Raw genomic sequence first — 16724 nt, 5'->3', positions numbered from 1 at the left:
CTCCTCCTCCTCACCCTCCGTAGCCGGTGCGCATCCTCTCCTCGGCGGCGGCACCCAGCGGCATGTAATGAGTCAGTTTGACTCATTACATGCCGCTCTGGCTTTGGGCCCCTTGACAGAGGCGGGCCCCAGTGCAAGGCACTGCCTGCACTGGCGCTAGTTCCGCCTCTGGCTTCTCACCTATGTCTTTGTGGGTATCTGTGTTGAATGACTGTATGAATGACTACCTCTGATGGTCGGTGCCAGTGGTACCTTTAAAAAAATAAAATAAAAAAAGTCCAAAAACAAGCAGCAAAAAAATTTATAAACCCAAAAACAAGCAACCATCAAAAAAATAAAGCAACTTGAAAAAAACAAACAAGCCCAATTTTGCTTGTTATAAGCTGAACTGGCAACTATGGGTGTGACTGTATTCCGCGCATAAGCTCATTTATGATCTCTGCTAACGGAGGGAAGCAGCGTTATACAGTATCTGCTCTGTTTTGTGCAATGGAGTTTGCCTCTGCCTGTGTCTGGATTAAAGCACAGTTATGCGCACTCCCGCGCTCCTCTCAGACGCAAGGGCGCGCTCCTGCTCTCCTCGCGGGGGCGCGCTCTTCCCCACCTCGGATGGGGGATCGGGAGGAGGAGGAGGTGGTGAAGACCAAATGCATCCTATGTCCGCACCACCGGGGCTGGGAGCAGCCTGATGAGCGCCTCGGGCCGCTAGATGAGGGGGGCGGGTGAGTGCAGCCAGGATGAGGGGACAGGGGGGAAGGACGGGGTTCCGATGCTGAGGCCTAAATAATACCTGTACAGGGAAGGAGGGGGCACCAGCCACAGTGCCAGGTCAGGCCGCCATGACTATCCTCGTTTAACCTTATGCATGCCAGAAGAGCCTGCAACGTATTGTCGTGCACAGTCTCCTGGGAGACCGAGACAGCGTATGATGAGGCATTATACATTAATTCTGCATTCACCATGTAAAGTGTGTCCCCCTAATGCAGACCTGACCTGATGTGATTCTATGTGAGACAGTGCTCAGTGGAGCTTGTAACTCACAACACTGATTTATTGTTGTATTCGTTGCTGTTGCCTCCTCAGCTATATTCTTCATGTTTATTCTCTTTTATATTGCCATACACCAAACATACAAGTGCACACATTGTATCCTGATAAGTGTCAGCCATTTGGTTTGTTTCTGGTACCCAAGGGCAGGAGGAAGCAGGGGAGTAAACATTCACTCTAGTGTGAGAGAGAATCATCATTAGGTTCCTATATGACACTGTTCCTGTGGTCGGCATGCTGACCGTAGAGACGGTGAGGGGGCGGGATATAGGTGCCGGTATTGTGGGAGACCGCCGGTCACATATCTACTGTACATCCCACAATATTGTCTTGTTACTTAGCTTTATGTTACAACTGTATCTATGTGGTCGTGCATGGGGAAGGCCAAATTACACTGACTTAAGCCAAACATCTGTATCCTAAATGTTGTAACAGTGCATTAAACCTGCCTACACCAGTGGTTTCCAAACTTTTTTGAATCATGGCGCCCTAGAGTATCAGAATTTTATTTCACGGCACCCCTAGGCCAAAAATTTCTTATTGAGAAGTTTAGTAAGAAATATTACATTAAGTAGATCGCGTTTATATGTCATCCTTAGGGTCAGTTGTGTGGTGAGGGACAAGATTTGCTCCTGTTTGGCCACATATTTTATGACTGGCAGCCACCAGCACTGGTTTTGCCTATTATATTGACCATGAATAATTTGAATTGGTCCTGGACGACCAACCCAGGGCCCCCCTGCAAGTGTCCCGAGGCACCCCAGGGAGCCACGGCACACAGTTTGGGAACCTCTGGCCTACACATTACAGCTGCGATTGTTCTTTATGGTCAGGCTTATTAGCCGTTGGTCGGCTGTTTACTGTACAACTAGAAGGTAGGCAAGTTGTGGTGCCATTGCTGGCATTTCCATGTTGTTGCAACAGCAACTTGCACCTAATAAAGGTGGTCATTCCGAGTTGTTCGCTCGTTGTCGATTTTCGCTATACTGCGATTATCCGCTAACTGCGCATGCGCAAGGTTCGCAGAGCGCATGCGCTTAGTTATTTTACTCAATAGTTAGGTATTTTACTCACGGCATAACGAGGATTTTTCATCGTTCTGGTGATCGTACTGTGATTGACAGGAAGTGGGTGTTTCTGGGCGGAAACTGTCCGTTTTCTGGGCGTGTGCGAAAAAACGCTGGCATTTCTGGGAAAAACGCGGGAGTGTCTGAAGAAACGGGGGAGTGTCTGGGCGAACGCTGGGTGTGTTTGTGACGTCAAACCAGGAACAAAACTGACTGAACTGATCGCAATGGCTGAGTAAGTCTGGAGCTACTCAGAAACTGCTAAGAAATTTCTATTCGCAATTCTGCGAATCTTTCGTTCGCAATTTTGCTGTGCTAAGATACACTCCCAGAGGGCGGCGGCTTAGTGTGTGCAATGCTGCTAAAAGCAGCTAGCGAGCGAACAACTCGGAATGAGGGCCAAAGCCGTGTACACACTAGGTGATGCTGAAATGCCGGCGATGAATGACTATTTCTCTGGCTGGGTCCACAGGTTATCCACAGGATAACATTGGGATATGCCGCAGCGACAGCGGAAATGGCACCAAACGGTCACGAGCTTTCTGGCCTTCACCATATAATCCCGCCCACTGACTCAGTCAAATCAGTTTTTTGTTTGGTGCGGCAGGAGCCAGACCATAGTCACTGGGCTGCTGTTAAAGCAGCCTGAAGCTTTTATTGTTTTATTTTTATAGTCTTACTATGTTTTTTTTTGAGCGACTTTTCTTAACAGCGTCTTAAACGCATATTAGAAAGAGTCGCTCCAACAACTCTAGTGCTGTCTCGACGGGCGTCTGTGTCGGATGATTCTAGCAGGTCCAGCAGACATAACCAGGCTGTGGCCGGAGCATGGGGAGAAGGTAAGTCAATGGATTTCCTCTTACTAGGGGTTCTGGACACAGCTACACTGTATTGGAGGAGACTACAAACAGTGTGTTGATGCGCCGACCACTCTTAGGTGCGACGGCGCTATGCTTTAGGGATCATAGGCACCAGGACTAGGTTGAGGCCGCGATCCTTAGAGTTTAAGTCAACAGGGGGAATTAGACGCTCTCCTGGCCTCCCCTCCCCCAAGTTCATGACCAGTTTCCGCGCGTCTCCCGTCCATGAACTGAATGACCTCACTTCCGGCTCATACGCTACCACGAGGGTACTCGGTCGCAGCTTAGACTCTGCGGTTGTGTACACTAGAGATTGCCGCCTGGACCGAGTCGCAGGCCGTAGCGTCTGCATACACGTAGCATTCACTGAGCGTCTGTGTCCGTTAGTGAGCGTCCGTGTCTCTCATCAGTTATCGGAGCGGCAGTGTACACCAGTAGCGTCTGAATCCACTCAGCATCTTGCGAGCGTATTGATGGATATGGAAGTGTGGTGAGTCTCCCTGTATCCCGCTCTATGGAGGAAGGGTATACAGTACTAAAATTCTCTCTACTTGTTAGTATGAATTGTTAATTTTGGTACCTATTGCATATGAGACCTATATATTACTGTTGTTTCTGCGTGTTATGTTTGAAAAAAAACAGTTAAAAACAGAAATACAATTTTCCTACTTGTAAGTTATTATGATGGTGATTATATTCTCATATGACAATGTTTAATGTTTTAACATGTGACTGACTGCTAGTATGTGTGCTGACTTTTATATGTTGTCAGTTCTGTACTGAATCTCAATTCAGGTGCACGGTTGTGGTCAGATTAATCTCACTTCTATATATATATAGGTGATTTTCAGTCACAAATTGTGTAGTCATAAAAACAGATTATTACCATGTCTGTGAGCGGCAAAAGTGACGAGGAGAATTTATCAGGCACTCCTACATCCTTAACATGTTTATCTTGTAAAACAGGGTTAATTGGAATAGGCCAGCTGGTCACTTATGAGGGGTTATGTGCAAACTGTTTTGCTTTTCAGCAAAGTGAAAAACAGGAATTGGTTCAACAACCAGTAGAACCACCATGGAGTATGTTCACACAGACTTTGTCCTCAATAGCGGACAGATTAACTCCGGCAGTTCCATCCCAGGGGATAGGTTACGCCATTAACCCATACATGCAGCTCCCTTCCTATAGTTTGGTTCCAGTAGCTTCTACAAGTAACCAGGCTGGTAACCAAGGTACAGGTAAGACTAAGACAGATATGTCTATGTTGCAGACTACACAAGATGATACAACAGATGATGATACTCCGTATGATGATTAGTCGCAGAGTTTCAGCTTATTGATGCTATGAGGGTTATTCTCTCTTTGGAGGAATCAGCCAAAACAGTGTCAGAATCTAAAGCACCTGTGTTTAAACGAACAAAAACAGTTAAGACTGAATTCCGTCAGAGGATGTGACGGAAATGATGGAAGAATCTTGAGCGGCGCCCAGTAAGAAATATAAGATTCCGAAGAAATGGGATTCTTATTATCCATTTCCAGCTGCGGATTGTTCAAAAAGAGAAGTTCCTCCTAAAGTAGATGCACATGTACTGCGACTTGTGCATAAATCTGCTTTGCCATTGTCTTTTACCTCATTAAATGATGTCACAGAAAGAAGGGTAGATAGCTTCTTGAAAAATATATTTTTTCTCTCATGAGCAGTGGTAAGGCCTGCTATGGCTTCAGCCTGGATGGCAAAGGCAATGGGAGAATGGATAGAGGAACTAGAGAATGGCCTCTCCCCTCCTAATAGGGAGCAGGAGTATCATTTAGGCCGTTTAAGACAAGCTGCCCAATATTTGGACGAAGCAGCAATTGATATGGGTACGATTGCTTCTAAGCATCAGCCTTGACAGTAGCCGCTCGTAGAGCAGTTTGGCTACGCACTTGGAAAGCAGATGCAGAATCCAAGAAAGAGTTGGAAGCATTGCCTTTCATTGGCAATATATTGTTTGGGAAACAATTGTCAGATATTCTAGAATCGGAAGCTGAATCCAAAAAGGTCAGATTTCCGGCTAGTTATAACCCTAAGACTAGGGGTTCAAAGCTTCGGCCATTTCGATGGCAAGGCAAAGCAAAGGCTAAAGAGGAGTCTAAGCAACCCCAGTTCAATAGATCAGCCAGGTGTAGGAAGCAATAGGCTAGTAGAAAGCCAGCTTCCAAGCCTGAACAGAAACCATCAGCCTGAAGAGACGGGCCTCCGCCTGGAGGATTCGAGGGTTGGGGGTTGACTCCTTCATTTTGCACACATATGGCAACAGTCGATGACAGATGCTTGGGTGCAGAAGGTGGTATCTCGGGGTTATGGGTTCCCATTCAGGAGGCAGCCTCCTCAAAGATTTTTTTGCACCAGCCCGTCTCGTATAGAGTCGAAGGCCAATGCCCTGCAAGAAGCAGTTCAGAAATTGCTTCAGTCGGGTGTGATTGTCCCGGTACCCCCATCACAACGGGGTCAGGGTTTTTACTCCAATCTATTTTTGATTCGGAAACCAAATGGGTCATTCCGACCAATTCTCAATCTCAAAATGTTAAACAAATACATTTGGATTCCAAGGTTCCACATGGAGACGTTACGCTCCATAATGTTGGCTATGGAACCAGGATATTACATGGTATCTCTGGATATACAGGATGCTTACCTACATGTGCCTATAACAAGGTCTCATCAATGTTACCTCAGGTTTGCCATCCTCCAGCAACATTTTCAGTTCCAAGCCTTACCCTTCGGGCTAGCAACAGCACCCAGGGTGTTTACCAAAATTATGGTGGTTATGGCAGCTTATCTCCGCAAGCAGGGGATAAGAATATTTCCATACCTCGATGACCTGTTAATCCTAGCACATTCGCAGGAATTACTTTTGAGCCATCTTCAGCAGACAGTAGTTTATCTACAAAGACACGGGTGGCTCATAAATTGGGAAAAGTCGTCTCTGAATCCGTCACAGCAGATGGTTCATTTGGGGGCCATTTTGGATTCAGGTCTACAGAGAATTTTCTTACCAGAGATAAAGATAGCCAAGGTGCAGGTCATGACTCAGGAAGCGTTGCACACTCAGACAATGTCAGTCCATGCAGCAATGCGACTGTTGGGTCTGATGGTGTCAACCTTCGACATGGTGGAATATGCGCAATTCCACTCCAGACCGCTACAGCACCTCATTCTGACCAAATGGAACGGAAATCATCAGACAATAAAAAGACAGATGATAAAGTTTCCGGTAAACGTAAGAAGGTCTCTAGCTTGGTGGCTACAGAGGGACCATTTAAACAAGTGGAGACCCTTTTGGATAAAAGAATGGCAAGTCCTGACAACAGATGCCAGTCTTCAGGGCTGGAGGGCGGTACTCGAAAGCCTTTGGTTCCAGGGAAAATGGACCATAAGGGAAAGTAGTCTGCCAATAAATCTGTTGGAAATAAAGGCCATTTATATGGCTCTAGTTCAGGCAAAGGACAGTCTGCAAGGAAGACCAGTCAAGATCTGCTCAGACAATGCATACGCGGTAGCGTACCTCAATCATCAGGGAGGAACTCACAGCAAAAGATTGATGGAGGAAGTAACTCCCATACTAAGATGGGCAGAGCTCCATCTTCCAGCATTGTCAGCAGTGTTTGTTCCAGGTGTACTGAACTGGGAAGCGGATTTTCTCAGTCGACACACCATTCAGGAAACCGAATGGGCATTACACCCAGAAGTGTTTCAGACTATGGTGAACAGATGGGGCCTACCAGAGATAGACCTCATGGCGTCTCGTTTAAACAACAAAGTTCCGAGGTACGGATCAAGAACAAAGGACCCCGGAGCGGTCCTTGTAGACGCACTGTCAGTAAAATGGAAGTTTCATCTGGCATATCTGTTCCCTCCAATCTCTCTGTTACCCAGAGTAGTGAGGAAAATAAAGCAAACAAAGGGAGCCATAATTCTGATAGCTCCAGCTTGGCCAAGAAGGCATTGGTATACAGATCTACTAAGGATGTCCGTGGAAGCACCGATACTGCTCCCTCAACGTCCAGATCTGCTAATGCAGGGTCCTTGTTGTCACAGCCATCTGGATCGTCTGTCTTTGACGGCGTGGCTGTTGAATCCTCTATCCTAGAAGCTAGAGGATTTTCAAAACAAGTAATTCAAACTATGCTTAGAGCAAGAAAACCTTCAGCTCATGTTTATCATCGAATATATATTATATATATATATTATAAGCTTATATTCATTGGTGTAGTGAAAAAGTTTGAATCCAAGATCTTTTAAAGTATCCGGGATTTTGGATTTTCTTCAAGCAGGATTGGATAAAGGATTGAAGGTAGCTTCCTTGAGAGTTCAAGTATCAGCATTTACTGTATGGTTTCAGAGAAAGATTGCTGACTTACAGGATGTGCGTACTTTCTTTCAGGGAGTTGTACATATTCAACCTCCATTTGTTCCTCCTGCAGCTCCCTGGGATTTGAATCTAGTTCTTACATTCCTTCAGGGACCTCCGTTTGAACCACTTAAGAGAGCAGATCTTAAATGGTTAACGGCTAAAGTACTCTTTCTACTGGCAATGGTGTCAGCTAGAAGAGTGTCAGATTTAGGAGCACTGTTGTGTAAGTCTCCTTTCCTAAGTTTTTTTCCAGATAAAGCAGTTCTCAGAACTAGATCTGGTTATCTTCCGAAGGTGGTTTCAAAGTTTCACCTTAACGAAGAGATTGTAGTCCCAGCTTTTCAGGTATAGGGACTTTCTGCGGGAGAAGCGTCGCTGGACGTGGTCCGAGCATTAAGAATCAACATAGATCGTACTAGTGCCATCAGAAAAACAGATTCTCTCTTCATCCTCTACGGATTTCATAGAAGAGGATGGCCTGCTAGTAAACAGACGCTGGCAAGATGGCTCCAAATGGTAATTTCAGAAGCTTATTCTCGTGCAGGTCTCCCTACTCCGGCTAATGTCTCTGCGCACTCTACACGTAAGGTAGGTCCTTCATGGGCAGCACAACATGGTGCTTCAGAAGAACAGATTTGTAAGGCAGCCACATGGTCTTCCATTAACACATTCATCAGACATTATGCCTTGGATTCTTTTGCCTCTCATGACGCAGAATTCGGGTGAAAGGTTCTCCTGAGTAATCAGGAGCGTCCCCACCACTAAAACTGGCTTTGGGAATCCCAATGTTATCCTGTGGATAACCTGTGGACCCAGCCAGAGAAATAGACGTTATGGTAAGAACTTACCGTTGATAACGTGATTTCTCTTATGTCCACAGGTATCCACAGGGGTCCCACCCTGACACACCTGATTGGAGGATCTTTACAATCACTAAACCTCTTCCCTCTTGTATGGAAGGGTGTGCATGTGTGTTCTTATCGCCTGAATAGGTTTCTACCTGATGCTCCTGCCTAAATCGCTGTGGAAAGAACTGATTTGACTGAGTCAGTGGGCGGGATTATATGGTGAAGCCCCAATGCATCCTGGGAGGCCAGAAAGCACGTGACCGTTTGGTGCCATTTCTTCTGTCGCTCCGGCATATCCCAATGTTATCCTGTGGATACCTGTGGACATAAGAGAAATTATGTTATCAACGGTAAGTTCTTACCATAACTTCTATATTGTTGAATGTTATAGCATTCAATGATATAGCACGTACACACTGAACGTTTTGACAGGTTGAGCTGCATATCAGCTCAATATTGGTGATCTCTTAACGATGTGCGGGAGCGTGCATCAATCATCAATATCGCCCCCATACACACTGGACCATATAAGCCTAAAAATAAACGATAACTACTTTCATTGTTTAATTTTTTAGGCTGAAATCGCCTAGTGTGTACCTGGCTTAAGACTGACTCCTTTATGTATATGTTCTACCTAAATGACTTGTCATTTTTCATGATTGTGCAAGCATATATAGGACATAATGGAATATTTATCAAAGTAAGTTTGCAGGAAGTTTCCCCTAAAACATATGTTTTCAGGTGTTACCAGCTAAATATATTGAAGATATCTGCTACGGCTACCCCATTTCCGTTTGCAGTAGTTGAACCTAAAGGGATCCCGATCAGCAGAGCAGTGTGTTCCCAGCTTGACCTGCTGACACCTGCACACACTTATACATTACTGACATGAATTGTATATATGTGTACGGGCTTCTGTGGGACAAATACTAAACAGCACAAACAGATGTGACTTCCCGATCGTTACTGAGCGTTATAAGCTGACACTCTTGCATCGGCACTGCACATGCACCTACTGTATACAATAAAACGGGCAGTGATTATATAGGTGTGTACCCAACTTAAAGGTTTCTATGGGGGCTGCTATAGTGAGAGATTTAGCAAGCTCTGGAATGCAATGCACTCTGGGGCTTGTCCTCAGTAGCTAACGCCTATGGGCTGCTCGAACACAATTATCACCCTACTTCCAGCTCTTTGTAAATTTAGTCGTTATCATATCCACGCCACATTGAAATTTTTTTATAATATGATAAAAAGGACTCCTAGTATCATTAATACTGCTTTGTGGTCAATGTAATAGGCAAAACCAGTGCTGATGGCTGACAGTCATAAAATAAGTGGACAAATAGAAGTACATTTTGTCCCTCACCACTCAGTTGAACCTAAGGATGACATCTAAACACAATTGACTTAATTTAATATCTCTTTCCAAATTTCTCAATAAGAAACCTTTGGCTTAGGGGTACCGTGATTCAAAAAAGTTTGGGAACCACTACCGTGGAGTCTCATCTTTTTTTCACATCAGCACCTCCAGGTCTTAAAATAAGAAAATAGTGCTTGCCTGTAATCCATTGGTTTAGATATGTGTTGGCGGACATGGTTGTGCTCCTGTTTGTCCACACAGCCTCTGATTTGCAGCCACTAGCAGAGACAGTGGGTTATGGGAGTAAATTTAGAGAAAAAGAAAGGACAACAGATGGAATGGGGGGACAGCGGGAGACACACACCAAGGTAGGCATGATAAGAGAGAAACTAGCAGAGCTATAGACTGAGTATATGGGGGTAAGGTGGTGTAGGAGGAATTGAGTTAGTGATGGGCTATACAGGTTGAGTATCCCTTATCCAAAATGCTTGGGACCAGACGTATTTTGGATATCGGATTTTTCCGTATTTTGGAATAATTGCATACTATAATGAGATATCATGGTGATGGGACCTAAATCTAAGCACAGAATGCATTTATGTTTCATATACACCTTATACACACAGCCTGATGGTCATTTTAGAGAATATTTTTTATACCTTTGTGCATTAAACAAAGTGTGTGTACATTCACACAATTCATTTATGTTTCATATACACCTTATACACACAGCCTGAAGGTCATTTAATACAATATTTTTAATAACTTTGTGTATTAAACAAAGTTTGTGTACATTGAGCCATCAAAAAACAAAGGTTTCACTATCTCAGTCTCATTCAAAAAAGTCCGTATTTCGGAATATTCCGTATTTCGGAATATTTGGATATGGGATACTCAACCTGTATTTTATGTGATATGCAGATACCCCCATTTCTCTAACGTCCTAGTGGATGCTGGGGACTCCGTAAGGACCATGGGGATAGACGGGCTCCGCAGGAGACATGGGCACTTTAAGAAAGAATTTAGGTTCTGGTGTGCACTGGCTCCTCCCTCCATGCCCCTCCTCCAGACCTCGGTTTGATACTGTGCCCAGACGAGCTGGGTGCTTTTCAGTGAGCTCTCCTGAGTTTGCTGAGAGAAAGTATTTTGTTAGGTTTTTTATTTTCAGGGAGCTCTGCTGGCAACAGACTCCCTGCATCGTGGGACTGAGGGGAGAGAAGCAGCCCTACTCTCTGAAGCTAGGTCCTGCTTCTTAGGCTACTGGACACCATTAGCTCCAGAGGGATCGTACGCAGGATCTCACCCTCGCCGTCCGATCCCAGAGCCGCGCTGCCGTCCCCCTCGCAGAGCCGGAAGACAGAAGCCGGGTGAGTATGAGAAGCAAAGAAGACTTCACAGGCGGCAGAAGACTCCGTTCTTCACTGAGGTAACGCACAGCACTGCAGCTGTGCGCCATTGCTCCCACACACCTCACATACTCCGGTCACTGTAAGGGTGCAGAGCGCAGGGGGGGGCGCCCTGGGCAGCATTTGGGACCTCTTTTGGCAAAAGTTAAACATATATACAGCTGGGCACTGTATATATGTATGAGCCCCCGCCAAACATTGCATATTTAAGCGGGACAGAAACCCGCCGCCGAGGGGGCAGAGCTTCTTCCTCAGCACTCACCAGCGCCATTTCTTCTCCACAGCTCCGCTGAGAGGAAGCTCCCCAGGCTCTCCCCTGCAGATACACGGTAGAAGAGGGTAAAAAGAGAGGGGGGGCACATAATTAGGCGCAAAAAACAATATATAAACAGTAGCTACTGGGTTAACATTAAGTTACTGTGTTATTCCTGGGTTTATAGCGCTGGGGTGTGTGCTGGCATACTCTCTCTCTGTCTCTCCTAAGGGCCTTGTGGGGGAACTGTCTTCAAAAAGGGCATTCCCTGTGTGTGTGGTGTGTCGGTATGCTTGTGTCGACATGTCTGATGAGGAAGGCTATGTGGAAGCAGAGCGGGAGCAAATTAATGTGGTGTCTCCGCCGACGGCGCCGACACCTGATTGGATGGATATGTGGAAGGTTTTAAATGATAAAGTTAATTCCTTGCATAAAAGGTTAGAAAAAGCTGAAGCCTCAGGACAGTCAGGGTCCCAACCCGTGCCTGATCCTATGTCGCAGAGGCCGTCAGGGGGTCAGAAGCGCCCACTATCCCAAATTGTTGACACAGATACCGACATGGATTCTGACTCCAGTGTCGATTACGATGATGCAAAGTTACAGCCAAAATTGGCTAAGTCCATCCGTTATATGATTATAGCAATTAAGGACGTGTTGCACATCACAGAGGAAACCCCAGTCCCTGACAAGAGGGTACATATGTATGGGGAAAATAAGCCGGAGGTAACCTTTCCCCCCCTCACACGAGCTAAATGTGAAAAGGCTTGGGAATCTCCAGATAAAAAACTGCAGATTTCAAAAAGGATTCTTATGGCGTATCCTTTCCCGCCAACGGACAGGTTACGCTGGGAATCCTCCCCTAAGGTGGACAAAGCTTTAACACGCTTATCCAAGAAGGTAGCCCTGCCGTCACAGGATACGGCTACCCTCAAAGATGCTGCGGATCGCAAACAGGAGGTTACCCTGAAGTCCATTTATACACATTCAGGTACCTTACTGAGGCCGGCGATCGCGTCGGCCTGGGTGTGTAGTGCTGTAGCAGCATGGACGGATACCGTGTCTGAGGAAATTGATACCTTAGACAAGGATACTATATTGTTGACCTTGGGGCATATTAAAGACGCTGTCCTATATATGAGAGATGCTCAAAGAGACATTAGTCTAGAATAAATGCTATGTCAATTTCTGCCAGAAGGGTCCTGTGGACTCGGCAATGGACAGGTGATGCAGACTCAAAAAGGCATATGGAGGTTTTACCTTACAAGGGTGAGGAATTGTTTGGAGAGGGTCTCTCGGACCTGGTCTCCACAGCTACTGCTGGAAAGTCAAATTTTTTGCCATATGTTTCCTCACAGCCTCTAAAAGCACCGTATTATCAAATGCAGTCCTTTAGATCACAGAAAAACAAGAAAGTCCGAGGTGCGTTCTTTCTTGCCAGAGGCAGGAGCAGAGGAAAGAAGCTGCACAACACAGCTAGTTCCCAGGAACAGAAGTCCTCCCCGACCTCTACAAAATCCACCGCATGACGCTGGGGCTCCACAGGCGGAGCTAGGCCCGGTGGGGGCACGTCTTCGAAATTTCAGCCACAAGTGGGTTATCTCCAAGTTGGATCCCTGGGCAATAGATATTGTGTCTCAGGATTACAAGCTGGAATTCGAGGAGATGCCCCCTCACCGATACCTCAAATCGGTCCTGCCAGCTTCCCCCCACGAGAGGGAAATAGTGTTAACTGCAATTCACAAATTGTATCTTCAACAGGTGGTGGTCAAGGTTCCCCTCCTTCAACAAGGAAGGGGTTATTATTCGACCATGTTTGTAGTCCCGAAACCGGACGGTTCGGTCAGACCCATATTGAATTTAAAATCCCTGAACATATACCTGAAAAGGTTCAAGTTCAAGATGGAATGGCAGAGAGCGGTCATCGCAAGCCTGGAAGGGGGGGATTTTATGGTGTCTCTGGACATAAAGGATGCATACCTTCATGTCCCCATTTATCCACCTCATCAGGCGTACCTCAGATTTGTGGTACAGGATTGCCATTACCAATTTCAGACGTTGCCGTTTGGTCTCTCCACGGCACCGAGAATATTTACCAAGGTAATGGCGGAAATGATGGTACTCCTGCGGAAGCAAGGAGTCACAATTATCCCATACTTGGACGATCTCCTCATAAAAGCGAGATCAAGAGAGCAGTTGCTGATCAGCGTAGCACTTTCTCTGGAAGTGTTACGGCAACACGGCTGGATTCTAAATATTCCAAAGTCCCAGTTGGTTCCTACGACTCGTCTGCCTTTCCTGGGCATGATTCTAGACACAGACCAGAAAAGGGTTTATCTCCCGATGGAGAAAGCTCAGGAACTCATGATACTGGTCAGGAACCTTTTAAAACCAAAACAGGTGTCAGTGCATCACTGCACTCGTGTCCTGGGAAAGATGGTGGCATCATACGAGGCCATTCCCTTCGGCAGGTTCCATGCAAGGACTTTTCAATGGGACTTACTGGACAAGTGGTCCGGATCACATCTTCAGATGCATCGGTTAATCACCCTATCCCCCAGGGCCAGGGTGTCACTCCTGTGGTGGCTGCAGAGCGCTCACCTTCTCGAGGGCCGCAGATTCGGCATTCAGGACTGGGTCGTGGTGACCACGGCCGCAAGCCTCCGAGGTTGGGGTGCAGTCACACAGGGAAGAAATTTCCAAGGTCTGTGGTCAAGTCAAGAGACTTGCCTTCACATCAACATCCTGGAACTAAGGGCCATATATAACGCCCTACGTCAAGCGGAGACCCTGCTTCGCGACCAACCGGTTCTGATTCAGTCCGACAACATCACCGCAGTGGCTCATGTAAACCGCCAAGGCGGCACAAGGAGCAGAGTGGCGATGGCGGATGCCACCAGAATTCTTCGCTGGGCGGAGAATCACGTAAGCGCACTGTCAGCAGTGTTCGTCCCGGGAGTGGACAACTGGGAAGCAGACTTCCTCAGCAGACACGACCTCCACCCGGGAGAGTGGGGACTTCATCAGGAAGTCTTCGCACAGTTTACAAGTCGGTGGGAACTGCCACAGGTGGACATGATGGCATCCCGCCTCAACAAAAAGCTACAGAGGTATTGCGCCAGGTCATTAGACCCTCAGGCGATAGCTGTAGATGCCCTGGTGACACCGTGGGTGTTCCAGTCGGTCTATGTATTTCCTCCTCTTCCTCTCATACCCAAGGTGCTGAGGATAATAAGAAAAAGAGGAGTGAGAACAATACTCATTGTTCCAGAATGGCCACGAAGGACTTGGTATCCAGATCTGCAAGAAATGCTCACAGAGGACCCGTGGCCTCTTCCTCTAAGATAGGACTTGTTGCAACAGGGGCCCTGTCTGTTCCAAGACTTACCGCGGCTGCGTTTGACGGCATGGCGGTTGAACGCCGGTTCCTAGCAGAGAAAGGCATTCCGGATGAGGTAATTCCTACGCTGATAAAGGCTAGGAAGGACGTGACAGCTCAACATTATCACCGTATATGGCGAAAAATATGTTGCTTGGTGTGAGACCAGGAATGCTCCTACGGAGGAATTCCAACTGGGCCGTTTCCTTCACTTCCTACAGTCCGGAGTGAATTTGGGCCTAAAATTGGGTTCCATTAAGGTCCAGATTTCGGCACCTTGGGATCTTAACGTGGTGTTGAGTTTCCTGAGATCCCACTGGTTTGAACCACTCAAAACGGTGGAGTTGAAATATCTCACGTGGAAGGTGGTCATGCTATTAGCCTTGGCTTCGGCTAGGCATGTGTCAGAGTTGGCGGCTTTGTCGCATAAAATCCCCTATCTGGTTTTCCATGGGGATAGAGCAGAATTGCGGACCCGTCCACAATTTCTGCCGAAAGTGGTTTCATCCTTTCATATAAACCAACCTATTGTGGTGCCTGTGGCTACTACTGACTTGGAGGATTCCGAGTTACTTGATGTGGTCAGGGCTTTGAAGGTTTATGTAGCCAGAACGGCTAGGGTCAGGAAAACAGAGTCTTTGTTTATCCTGTATGCTTCCAACAAGCTTGGTGCTCCTGCTTCAAAGCAAACTATTGCTCGCTGGATCTGTAACACGATTCAGCAGGCTCATTCTGCGGCTGGATTGCCGCTGCCAAAATCAGTTAAGGCCCATTCCACTAGGCATTATAGCTTTGCCGAGCGGCTACTTGGTCAGGTTCAAACACTTTTGCAAAGTTCTACAAGTTTGATACCCTGGCTGAGGAGGACCTTGTGTTTGCTCAGTCGGTGCTGCAGAGTCATCCGCACTCTCCCGCCCGTTTGGGAGCTTTGGTATAATCCCCATGGTCCTTACGGAGTCCCCAGCATCCACTAGGACGTTAGAGAAAATAAGATTTTACTTACCGGTAAATCTATTTCTCGTAGTCCGTAGTGGATGCTGGGCGCCCGTCCCAAGTGCGGACTTCTTCTGCAATACTTGTATATAGTTATTACTTCAATAAGGGTTAAGTTATGGTTGCATCAGGGTTTGACCTGATGCTCTGTTATTTGTCATACTGTTAACTGGTTGTTATCACATGTTATAAGGTGTGATTGGTGTGGCTGGTATGAATCTTGCCCTGGATTACCAAAATCCTTTCCTTTACTGTCAGCTCTTCTGGGCACAGTTTCTCTAACTGAGGTCTGGAGGAGGGGCATAGAGGGAGGAGCCAGTGCACACCAGAACCTTAATTCTTTCTTAAAGTGCCCATCTCTCCTGCGGAGCCCGTCTATCCCCATGGTCCTTACGGAGTCCCCAGCATCCACTACGGACTACGAGAAATAGATTTACCGGTAAGTAAAATCTTATTTTCTGTAAAAGGACTTGTTGTGAACACACATTCAGAGGATGGGGAAGCTATCACTATACTTCCAGTAGATTAGTACAAGCACATGGCTGGTTTTATGCAACATTAATGGACATATTTAATTGGGGGTGAAATATAGAAAATCCATGCAGCGCAAGATTTTTCCTATTCAATTGAATAAGAAAAAATGAGTCACAGTGATTTCTATAGAATTGCAGCTCAAAAGCAAGTCTAATTTTCCCTTAAATTGTTATTTTAAGGAAAAATTGTAGGGACTTGCTCTGGACCCCTAGGATACTGTACTAATGACAAATTAAGTAATTGGAAGTTTCCAGTTAGATTAAGTAGCCCACAATTACTTCCCTTCTGCAGCGCTGTCCTCCTCCGCTTCCACGGAAATGCTGGTCTTCTTCTGCATTGTGTGTGAGATTGCTTGTTATGTGTGTGTGTGTTTGAGAACCCCTGTCAGTGTATGTGACCCAAGGAGTGTAAGAGATGCTGTCAGCCAGTGTGTGCATGACCTGTTAGGTGTATGTCCCCATGTCAGTCGGCAGTGTGCAGCAAGCTGCAGAAAGAACATAACAGTGAGTGCCTGGTGTTTCGTGGCTGCATCTTTTTTTATTCTCTTTCGCTGGATTTTGGCAGCAAAAAAAATTGTGA

At 46.3% G+C, this 16724-nt stretch overlaps 1 protein-coding gene across 2 annotated transcripts in view; it reads left to right on the top strand.

The window, feature by feature from the left end:
• The first annotated feature begins 582 nt into the window (after nt 1–582).
• The window catches only part of PCNX4 (pecanex 4), a 241290-nt gene continuing 225148 nt past the window's right edge, over nt 583–16724 (top strand). For both annotated transcript variants that reach the window (XM_063947762.1, XM_063947761.1), the window contains exon 1: nt 583–722. The gene's annotated coding sequence lies outside the window, so the exon portion shown is untranslated. The remainder of the gene's footprint in view (nt 723–16724) is intronic.

This window comes from Pseudophryne corroboree, chromosome 12 (assembly GCF_028390025.1).
Source record: "Pseudophryne corroboree isolate aPseCor3 chromosome 12, aPseCor3.hap2, whole genome shotgun sequence".
NCBI lineage: Eukaryota > Metazoa > Chordata > Amphibia > Anura > Myobatrachidae > Pseudophryne > Pseudophryne corroboree.
Note: the sequence above shows the minus strand (reverse complement) of the source record. Positions and strands in the feature narration are given on the sequence as shown.